A 12,027-nucleotide genomic window follows, 5' to 3' on the forward strand; every position below is an offset into this window, starting at 1 on the left:
AACGCCTGGCCACACTTAAAGACAAAAAGAGAAGTTACAGAAAGTGGAAGAAAGGACAGGTAGACTGGGAAGAGTACAAATAAGTTGTCCAAGCAACCAGGGATAGGGTAAGGAAAAGCTAAAGCCCAGATAGAATTAAATACGGCCAGGCACATCAAGAGTAACAAGAAAAACTTTTACAGGTATGTCAATGATAAAAGGAAGACTAGGGAAGCTGTGGGCCCTCTCTGAAAGGAAACAGGAGAACTGGTCATGAGGGATATGGAGAAGGCTGAGGTTCTCAATTACTTCTTTTCCTCAGTCTTCACGGGCAAGGGCTGTAGCTGCACTGTCCAAGTTGCAGAAGCCAAAGGCAGGAACTGGGAAAATTCGCCCACTTTAAGTGAAGAGCAGGTCTACCTAAAGAACCTGAAGGTGTACAAGTCCATGGGACCTGATGAGATCCATCCACGGGTCCTGAGAGAATTGGCAGACCAAGTTGCTGGGCCACTTTCCATCATATTTGTGAAGTCATGGCAGTCTGGTGAAGTGCCCACTGACTGGAAAAGGAGAAATATCACCCCCATTTTCAAAAAGGGGAAAAAGGAAGACCCAGGCAACTACAGGCTGGTCAGTCTCACCTTTGTGCCTGGCAAGATCAAGGAGCAGATCCTCCCAAAGACTCTGTTATGACACATAGAAAATGTGGAGATGATTGGTGGCAACCAACATGGCTTCACCAAGGGAAAATGCTGCCTGACAAATCTGGTGACCTTTTATGATGGAGTCACAGCACCAATTGACAAGGGAAGAGCAACTGATATCGTCTGTCTGGACTTGGGCAAAGCCTTCAACTCTATCCTGCACAACATCCTGGTCTCCAAATTGGAAAGACAGGGATTTGACAGATGGACCACTCAGTGGATAAGAAATTGGCTGGAATGTCACACTCACAGAGTTGTGATCAATGGCTCAATGTCTGAGTGGAGACCAGTGACAAGCGGTGTTCCTCAGGGATTGGTACTGGCACCAGTGCTATTTAACACCTTTGTTGGCGACATGGACAGTGGCATCGAGTGCCCATCGAGGTGAACACACTGGAAGGAAGAGATGCCATCCAGACGGACTTTGACAGGCTGGAGAGGTGGGCCCAGGCAAACCTCATGGAGTTTAACAAGGTCAAGTGTAAGGTCCTGCACCTGGGTCAAGGCAATCCCAAGCACAGATACAGGCTGGGCAAATGAGTGGATTGAGAGCAGTCCTGGGCAGAAGGACTTGGGCATGCTGGTGGATGACAGGATGAACATGAGCCAACAGTGTGCGCTTGCAGCCCAAAGAGTCAACCATATCCTGGGCTGCATCAAAACATGTGCGGCCAGCAGATCGAGGGAGGTGATTCTGCTCCTCTACTCTGCCCTTGTGAGACTCCAGCTGGAATACTCTGGAGCCCCCAGTGCAAGAAAGACATGGAGCTGCTGGAGCAAGTCCAGAAGAGGGCTACCAAGATAATCAGAGGCTTGGAACACCTTTCCTACGAGGACAGACTGTGAGAGTTGGGCTTTTTCAGCCTGGAAAAGAGAAGGCTCCAGGGACACCTTATAGCGGCCTTCCAGTACCTGAAGGGGGCCTACAAGAAGGCTGAGGAGGGACTTTTTACAAAGGCCTGTAGTGATAGGATGAGGGGTTAATGGCTGGAAGCTGGGAGAGGGCAGGTTTAGACTAGATACAAGGAAGAAGTTTTTCAACCTGGCGATGGTGAGACACTGGAACAGGTTGCCTAAGGAAGTTGTGGATGCTCCATCCTTGAAGTGTTCAAGACCAGGTTGGACGGAGCCTTGAGCAACCTGGTCTAGTGGGAGGTGTCCCTGCCACAGCAGGGAGGTTGGAAGCAGATGATCTTTGAGGTTCCTTCCACCCCAACCATTCTATGATTCTGATTCTCCGTTTGCTGCCTTCCTCAAAAAGAGGTGCTTTCTGATGATTTCAGGATTCCAGCCACTGCCGTCACTCCCTTTTCCCTTGAGACACCCCTGCCATCTCCTAACCCTACTACTGCCAGCTCAACTGGTGACATAAACGCTGTCAGTATCCAGGATGCACAAACAAGCTTTCAGCAACCAAGACGAGCACTTTCCATTTGATTAGCTGCTTCAGATAACCGTCTCATACCCAAAGACAAGCCAGCACAAATGGTGCAGCGTGTAGAGATTGGAGAGGGAAGGTGACTGGGGCCTGCGTGAAGTTTATACTCTTCCGTCTTTAGTTAAAAGTACTTGACTCTGGCTAGTTTCATTCTTCTTACTCTCTGTTCCTCAAAAAACAAGAGTGTATGAATGACATGAGCATGTCATTCAAGGGCTGGATCTTAAGGAATTGGTTTGTAAACACATTAAAAAATGCTGTTATTGACTTTTACAGATATAGAAGCACTGGTGCTTCTCTGTTACTCTTTTTAATATGGCAGTTGGTATTTTGAATTTCTACAAGGTGCTTTTTTCTAAGGACTGTAAAATGATTAACAGGTACCAACAAAGAAAATTTCATACCACAGTTGGGAGGAAGAGAAGTAAAGCTTTTCTACTTGGGTAGCTTTTTTCCCTCACTCCAGGCCAGTTTGGATTTCAGATCATCAACTGCAGAGCCAGGACTGAATGACAGGCATTCTTCCCTGCACTCTAACAAATATTAAACACTTGCTTTAGCCATACTTCGTGCCTCAAAGGGGTTGATGCTCTTACACAGCAGAAAGAATCATTCACTGTATTGTTCTGCCTAGAAATATGACAGTTCAAAGTACAGTACTTTGTGCTTCTTCAGACTTTCCTGTGTTCATTCAATAGAAATTGCTACTCACTGGCAGCCTCTGTTCAATAACATAAAATATCTGTAACACAGCTGGAGTGATATCTGTCGATGTATTGACATGCACAAGACATGAAGTAGTTCAAAATAAATTGTAAAAAATGTTAAAACCAGCTTCTGATTCCAGATAATGACTATGCAAGACAATTCTTGCTTTCAGAGCATTGGTTTAAGCTGCATCGGACGTGCATTGCTCATGCACGTGAAGGCCAGATTTCTCAGAAGTGGTTAGAGTGCACACCTGCTCCTGATGTGACTCCTACAGTCAAATTTTCAGATCACTCATGTAGCAAACTGAGCTGCTTTGAAAGTCCAGCCCTGGATGTGGATGATAAATTGATTTTAAGCCTCTACTCTTCTTTATAAAAAGGAAAGATTGAGAGAAGAAGCCAAAGGTCAACTGCAAATTGCTTTTCCTTAAAAAAAAAAAAAAAAATTCTACACTTTTGAAGAGGTAGTGTATTAAGCACTGTAGACTTTCCCTCACATCCACTCCCTGATTTTACTAGGGTAGAGAGATTGTTATACTAGTGAGTTTTCTAAAGCATAATCCTGCTTCTAATCATCATGCATTTAAAAAATTTTGAGTAGAAAAAAATATCACCAAAACCAGAAAATAAAACATGAAAAAAATGCCTAGGTTTGAACATGAAAAATCCCCTGCATAGATTAAAAGTGAATGAGTCTACAACTGAATGCTCATCCACCTTTATTTCTTTAGATCTTAACATGATTTCCTTTTCAGCTGACAGTTTCTTTCATCAGCCCTGTTGTGAATGTAGATGGTATCTTCTCAGTGGATTGTTTAGGTGTTAGCACAGAGATAGACAACAGCATCAGCAATGCAAGTATGAGTCAGCTGTGGCAGTGCTCCTGCTGTTTGGAACTTTGCATGAGGAATGACTGCTGATTTATTTCTCAAGGGTCATCAAAGATAGAGTCTGCAAGCAATAACAACTTTCTTACAGCTCTGTTGATTTCCTGCAGCAGAGCAGAAAAAGAAAGAGACAGTATTATAGATCCACTGTTCACTTCTTTCTTGAATTGCTTTATAGAGTAAACTCTTCCCTCTACCATGGTTACCAAACTAATTTTTCCCAATCAACAGAGGTATGACTTCAATCTAATCAGATCAGAGCGTATATGAGGATAACTTATGTTTACTTATATTTCCTTTTTAAAAAATAAAAAGTACTGCTGGAATGACAGGCACATTTATACTAGCAATGGAAAAATGTATTTTTACAAGATTCCTACAGTCTTGTTTGCATCTCACAATAAAACATGAACAAAAAGACAGTATTAGCTAAAACTAAAACTTTGAGGACTGATTAAGTCAAATACATTTCATCGAAATGTATCTTTATTTGGAATCTCGCTAGAAGATCAGACATCAGTTTGCAACTATACTTGCAGCCTTTGTGAACTTCTTAATCAAAGAACAAAATCTGCATGAAGCTTTCCCCAGCATCCTGATACTCATGTTTAGTGAATCTACATACAGCACTATTCAAGTCTATCCTTCACGTTGATTAAATTCCTTGTTTAAGACAAATGCACTGAAGTCTAATTGTTCTTTTAAAAAAAACAAGGAGACAGTGTGGCAAAAAAACCTGATCAACCATTTCAATTTAAAGAGCATGCAGTAAAACCGTTAGAAGATAGACTTATGTGTCTTTAGAATTCATGGTAATAAATAAATTAAATCACCCACAACAAATAGCACCAGCTGCTTCACAGACAAATATAGAAACTTGGAAATATAAAGGATAAACTACTTCAATCTAAAATAAAAAGCAAGAAAAGAGTAAGAGGCAGTGAAATGTTGTCTTAGTCTCAAAAGCCTTATGTTTTCCATTTATTTTGTACTGAGTCCATTTACTTTTCTCTCATGCTCTTCCCTCTATGCACTCAGTGCATACTAAACAGTGTAGCATGTGTTGTATCCTGATGCGTTTAGACTTGATTGTGCCTAAGCTTACTTGTGGTTTTGGAGACAAGAGTTATATTCAGTTTTGGAAAATTCCTTCTCCTTTCCCTCTCCTCTCATTAGCATCTAAAATGTCATTTGTGAGTTGGCTTTCCCCCCACTTTATTGACCATTCTCATGGTAAAAGGAAGAAAGCTGAAAGATAATTAGATTTTGAGTCTGGGTGAGTAATTTTAAGAGCTTTGCAAGTCTGACTCCAGGATATATTTTATGTCAAACTCAGCTTTGTTCATTCAGTATAAAAGGCTGCATATTACAAGACAGGATGGCTCAACTTCACAGGGTTATGGAAAGGCAAGAGGTGACATATTCAAAGCTTAATTATATCAGCCTTAATTTGAGCTCCATCATCATAAATAATTGTAAGTCAACATGTTTGAAGTTGACAAAACTATCTTTTGGTAAGCAAAAGGAATAAATTGTTTAAGATGCCAGTTAACTGAAACTGATAGTAACAAACCCATTTACACTAGGAGATGTACGCTTCAACCAAAAAAAAAACACCAAAGAAACAAACCCAAAAAAGCCTCATCTTTTCAAAATTTACTGTGAAAAGAATAGAGTTCCAATTTTGTCACAAATAAACTAAAAATTTATGCAAGAAACCCCAGATTTTTCTATAAAATATCAATCAGTAAAGATCATAATATTTCCTTAGTAAAATATTACCATGAAACCCTGGGGGTTAGCATATCTTCTTTGCACTTGCTACAAGTAGAAAGTAAAAGAGCAGAAGATCAAGAATTTTGCCATAGAAAATGGTTACCCAGAGGAGCGGTGCTTTTCTGAGAAACTTGGTGATGTGTGCGAAGAGTTGCTGCTCATCTAGATTTGGCCATGACATGCAGTTGCCATATTCTCAGGTAGCAAATCAGTTTAAGGCAGGCACCTATTAACTGGCTCTCTGAGTTGGAACAACTTGGATATCCTTCCATTTTGCAGTTACGCTGATGTAAATGCTGTGACAGTGCTGCAATACTAAGTCACAGACTGTGAGAAGTTGGAGAAAAATAATTATCTTACTGAAGGTTCAAACTTTCTGCCTGCGGCTTATTCATTTCCTTCACCTGAACTGGACTGTGAGTTCCATGTACAAGTTGCAAAACACTAAATCCTCCTCAACAAGCTTTAATTTTCCTGGTTATATTCATCTATATCACCTCAAATATTTTTTCACATTCCTCAAAGCTTTCATTTTCCTATACTTATTAACTGCTATGAGGTCTTCAGTCTTTTCTCAGTACTTCAAAACATCTAATCCTTTCTACACCCTCTAGATCTTTCATGTCATTCTGATCAGCTCAGCTCTCTCAGTTTTTCTAGTAACACAAAAGCATGATTCACCTCTCTAAACTTTAGCTATGCAAAAGTTCAGCTGTCTAAATTGGTCACCCTTGAGTCACTCTATACTTGTAGAAAAAGGTAGATACAAAGGGTGACATGTCTACTCTTAAGACAGAGAGCTCATTTTGATGTGTCAATTAACTTTTAGATGTGAAAAGTTAGCCAAGATGGATACTACTCACAGCAGTGAGTTTTCAAGATCTGACCCACTATAGGGAAAGTTAGATGCCAAAATGTTTACTTCATTTACTTGGAGTGTTTTTATGATGCACTTCTTTTGTATATATAGCTCAACTTTCATTGCAATGTTTTGCTCCATTATCAGGTTACAGATTCATGTCTAATTTGCTGTCTTTTCTCTTCCCCAAGGTCTCTTTTGGCTCTTTCCATCCCACTTAATATATATATTCCAGTTTACTTTTTACTGCATGCTTTAATTTTCATTTTTGCCAGGTAAAACTCTTTTTACTGAATAGGAAACCTTAGATCTTTTTTTTTTTTTTTTCCCTGATGTCCCTTCACAATATAGTTCGTGCCCTTGAGAACACATTAAAAGGACTACGTATCTTGACCCTCTGTCCAAAACAGATTTTCTCCTAATCAAGAAGTTATATAGGTTTGGCAAAATACTCAAATGTTGTTGTTGGAAGGTGAAGTTTTTGATGGAAATCGTGATCAAAACCTCTTTTACTGAAATTCACCGTGTCTATCACAGGCAAGCAGTGCGGGGCAAAACATTTCGGACTAGTTCTAGTTTCCATTTATTTTTCAGCAGCAGACTGTTTTATTTGCTGTAATATGCTAAAATTTCTTGTGACAGCTGGAATGTGGGTTTAGACAGCCTTTGCACTGTAAAGTTCATTTTTGCAATAGGGAATAGGAGAAGTTGTTTTCTCTCACTCTGAAGAAGACAGTTTTAAGCCAGAACAGTGTAGAAGATCAGATTTGAGAAAATATCATGAGGGGAAAAGCAGAATTCTTTTTACAGCTTTCTGTAAGCAAAGAACAAAGAACGGGAGAAATTAGCCAACCTGGAGAGTTCATTTTCTCAAATTTCGGGCAGCCATACAGCAGCTACCTGGTTTGAAAGGGGTCTGGTAACATCTGTACCATGCACTAAGGAATAAAAAAATCTTCCCCACACCCTATCAGAAATGCAAGCCTGAACCATGCCACAGGTAAAGGCAGGAAGAATCTTGCTAATATCACTTTAGTTGCTAAATAAAACTCAGAGAGTCCTAAGAGAGTCACGTAGATACACGGCTAAGATTGCTGCTAATTTAAATTCAGGAAAGAATTTCCTCCTGAGCTCATATCTGGCAACTGGTTTTACGCTGACTGGGTGATCAGGGCACATCAACCGGACATCTGAGGATGTAATGACATTAAAGGTACAATTTCACCCCATCTATGCCTACTTGCTCACCTCTAAGGCTTCAGAGGACAGTAAATGCAGACCCCAGAAGCCAAATTACAGATCAAGATAGGAAACTGATAGCTGATTTCTAACCAGTGCTGAATAGAAACTCAGCAACATGGATAAGATTGTATAATTTTCTGGCAATAACATTTCTAAGGGTCCTCTTTGGGCATACTGACACACCATGTATTTGAAAACTGTCACTGCAAACTTATGCCCCAGGACAAAATTACTTCCCAGGATCCTATGACAAATTTAACTCTGTGAAATCTCCCGCTTAAGTTGTGTGATCCCTTTCCCAAACATATCATATTACTTTTAAAACAGTTTAAATTACTCAATCCCCTCCTGCTTTGTCAGACAGTTCCTGAAACATACTTCTTGGATGTATAAGGAGCCTTCTTCCAATTTCCCCTCTAAATTTATTCATGGCCAATTTATAACAATTTGATCTTCTGCCAATACCATCCTTTAACTTAAATAATAATTCTTCTTCCATGATATTTACCTCCATAGTATGTCATTCATTCATTTAATTCATTCAGTTTAAAATATTCTTAATAAATGTGAAAATGTTGTAGCTATAAAATGAAAATGCACTATGATGACCTTTACTAGAGTCTGGCACTAACCTGATTTTATTAAGTATCAGAAATGTTATAACAGATATTAAAGTGTAGTGACATTACAACATTATGCAAATCTATCTGGACTCATTTAAATTCTTTTTGTCTTTCCTCCTCCACCTTTTTCTATACAGTTTAGTTTTACAAATTAAGAAGTTTTATTATTAAGTCCAGATGTTTAGAGAAGCATGTACATATTTGTGTCTGCAAATAAAAGATAGGAAAGGATATGTTCAATTTGGTGGCTTATGTAACTGATCAGCTATTTCTGTAGTTTCTCTTCCAGGTAAGTAATTATCACAGTTGTCTGTACAAATTGGTTACTTAAAGGTACACATATTTGGCACCTACTCAGAAGAAAAATGGAAATCAGGACCATGCAATTAATAAGTCCACCCAAATCTGTCAGTGCTATTAATATGTTCAGAAGACTAAATACTCAGCAGCAAACTACTTTCTGCTTTTTGCTTTCCTGTGGTTAGTGCACCGACACTGAAAAAAATTATGTCACCTATACAGTGATCTCAACATATCATAAGTCTGACCTGTGGTTTTTGTTCAGTACTGTCAAGTTTGCTTATAACAATTATAGAAACAATACCAGCAAAACAGTTTAGTGAAAGATGTTCCTCTGTCTCAGAAAATAAGAAAACCTGGATTTTATGAGGGTATGAACTAATGAGTAAGAATAAGATTTTCTTACAAATATGATGTTCTTAAGGCCATTGTTTGGCCTTGGAGTCAGAACAGAAAAATACATTGCCAAGAAATTCTGGCCACATCACAGCTTTTGACTTTGATGTTGCTCCTCGAAAGCAGAATGATGTGTATATTAAGACAACAAAACTCATTCATCAGCATTCATGACTTCTACGACATTTTCACAGAGTCACAGAATGGCTGAAATTGGAAAGCAGCTCTGGAGGTCATCTGGTCCAACCTCCTGATCAAACAGGGCCATCTGGAGCAGGTTGCACAGGACCAGGTCCAGGCTACTTTTGAATATCTCCAAGGATGGAGACTCCACAACCTCCCTAGGCAACCAGTGCTTGCTCACCTTTACAGTAAAAAAGTGTTTCCTGTGTTTCAGTTCGTGCCCATAGCTTCTTGTCCTGTTCTTCATCCTCTTGGGCCAAAGCAGCCTTGTGATCTGCAGCAGGTATGAGAAACAGATGCTTGAGACTCTTTTGACTGCTGGTAAAAGGTGTGCTTTTGTCCATATGCAAGTTTTCAAATTTCTTCATAGGCATGTTTCTCCAAGCTACAGGTGTGAGGCTGAATACGACACTGCACTACACAGTGCTGCTGGCCACATGTCCTTGGGATTCTACTGAGTTGTGTTCATTATGTCTAGCAGGCGCTTTATCTTTCTTCCTATGTAGAACTATTGCTAGACCATAAATCAAACGCACAAATGGACCTTGCCACCTTTTAGTGGCAGGTAACATTCATCAAGAAATAAAAGTGTGTTTTGAAATGGAAGAGTTTCATGTAAAGGACAGAAGATTAGCCCTCTAAGCCACGTGATCCTCTAGCACTGTCATGGTTCAACCCCAGCTGGCAACTCAGTCCCACACAGATGCTCACTCGCTCTCCCCCAGTGGGATGGAGGAGAGAATCAAAAGGGTAAAGGTGAGAAAACTCGTGGGTTGAGATAAAGACAGTATAACAGGTAAAGCAAAAACCACGCACACAAGCAAAGCAAAACAAGGAATTAATTCACCACTTCCCATTGGCAGGCAGGTGTTCAGCCATCTCCTGGAAAGCAGGGCTCCATCACACATAATGGTTACTTGGGAAGACAAACACCATCACTCCGAATGTGCCTCCCCTTCCTTCTTCTTCCCCCATTTTATATGCTCAGCAAGACATCATATGGTATGGGATATCTCTCTGGTTGGTTGGGGTCAGCTGTCCCAGCTGTGTCCCCTCTCAACTCCTTGTGCACCCCCAGACCACTTGCTGGTGGGGTGGTGTGAGGAGCAGAAAAGGCCTTGGCTCTGTGTGAGAACTGCTCAGCAATAGCTAAAACATCCCTGTGTTACTAGCACAAATCCAAAACATAGTACCACTCTAGCTGTTATGAAGAAAATTAACTCTATCCCAGCCAAAACCAGCACACAAATGAATTATCATTTACTCTAAGTGACCAAATGGTTAGATGCATAACATGGTAATGGTAATATAGGAAATTTTTCTGGCATCAGCTGTTTTCTCCTTATACATCCCACAGTTTCTCTTTGATAATAAAGAAGCACGTAACATGCGTTTCAGCACAGGAATTGCCTGTGTAGTACTGTAATACTGTACTTCTGACAAATCTTTTTATAGACAGTCTAAGACATTATTATTACTCTATTGCAACATGCTATTTTCAGCTATTAAACATCAAACTGCAGCTTCACAAACATAAACAAGTGATCAGAATTATCAGGTTTAGTTCATAAGTAATACTATTTATAAAGACACTATTTATTTATAAATAAATCTGTATTTATTTATTAAATGGAAAAACATTACGTGACTTAATAAAAGTTCCTAATTTCCACAAAAGCCTAGGGAATAAAGACTGTTACATCCTTAATTCCCACAACAGCAAGCCCTTCTGAACCTTATGAATGCTACATAGTGGCTTAATTACTCTTGGCTTTGTCCTCAGCTACAAAAAAAAACAATAAGCTCACAGCCCTGAGATTTATGTGATGTATTATGGTTGCTGTGTGTAGACATTCATCCATCCACATTTAGTAACATTCAAAGTGCTGTGCAATATGTTAAAAATGATCTATATTGACTTCCCTTCATTACTCAAGCCATGAGGCATTCAAGATTTCCAAGATTTCTTGTGAAACAGTGTTGTACTTGCAACTTTACCACACTACAGGGATTTTACCATAATTTGTTTGCATTTACAGCTTTATCATTTCTGCACATAAAAATATTGTCCTTAGTTGTGCTGAGAAACAAATATTTAACTGATGGGATATGCAGTATAGCTCTTTGTCCTGGGCATCCTGAAGCATTTAACACATTTCTGTGAGTTCTGTATGACATAATGGATCTGCTTTATGTAGACATAAAATGGCATTGTGGCTTCCCATGTTTTCCTTCAAGCACAGTAATTCTCTACTCTTTCAATAATCATGATGTCCTTTCTGAAATTCTTTCTCCTCTTCTAACTTCTCAGGACTGGGTTCTCAGTTGCTACATGGGAAATGGAGGATATTTGTCAGCCCATAACACCAGCCTTGGAGGAACCCTGACCCACTCTGAGAGCTACTTTCTGTGAATATCTCAGGGCACATTCCCAATAAGCATTTGTGTAATTGCTCCAGGAGACCATATTTATTATATTTCAAAGAAAATGTCAGTTATAATCATCCAGAATATTATCAAGCTGTCATGTTTGCAATATGTTGTGAAAATAAATATTTTCATATTACTATCCCTTGGTATTTGAGTGAAGTAATACTACTATCATTTTCTTTGAAATCTTCACAGTATTTATTCTGTTTTGTTATGATTCAGATCAAATCATTACATATAAATTAAACACTTAACTATATTGTTGAAGGGGCTAATATTGCCTTTTGTTTTATCTGGTAAATAAAATCTTTTTTGTTGTAGCTTGATAATTCCTTTCTGCAGACAATGATCTCACATGGGAAGACATTTAAAACCTCATCAAGTTCTGAAAACGTACAATGGAAATAGTCTTACTGTTTTTGAGGCAGAAAGAGCAGAGGCATCATAAAACAAACTGTTTACACTCTGGAAATGTTTTCAGAGCACAGTAAGGCACTCAG

The sequence above is a fragment of the Leptosomus discolor genome, chromosome 1, assembly GCF_034619465.1.
Source record: "Leptosomus discolor isolate bLepDis1 chromosome 1, bLepDis1.hap2, whole genome shotgun sequence".
NCBI lineage: Eukaryota > Metazoa > Chordata > Aves > Leptosomiformes > Leptosomidae > Leptosomus > Leptosomus discolor.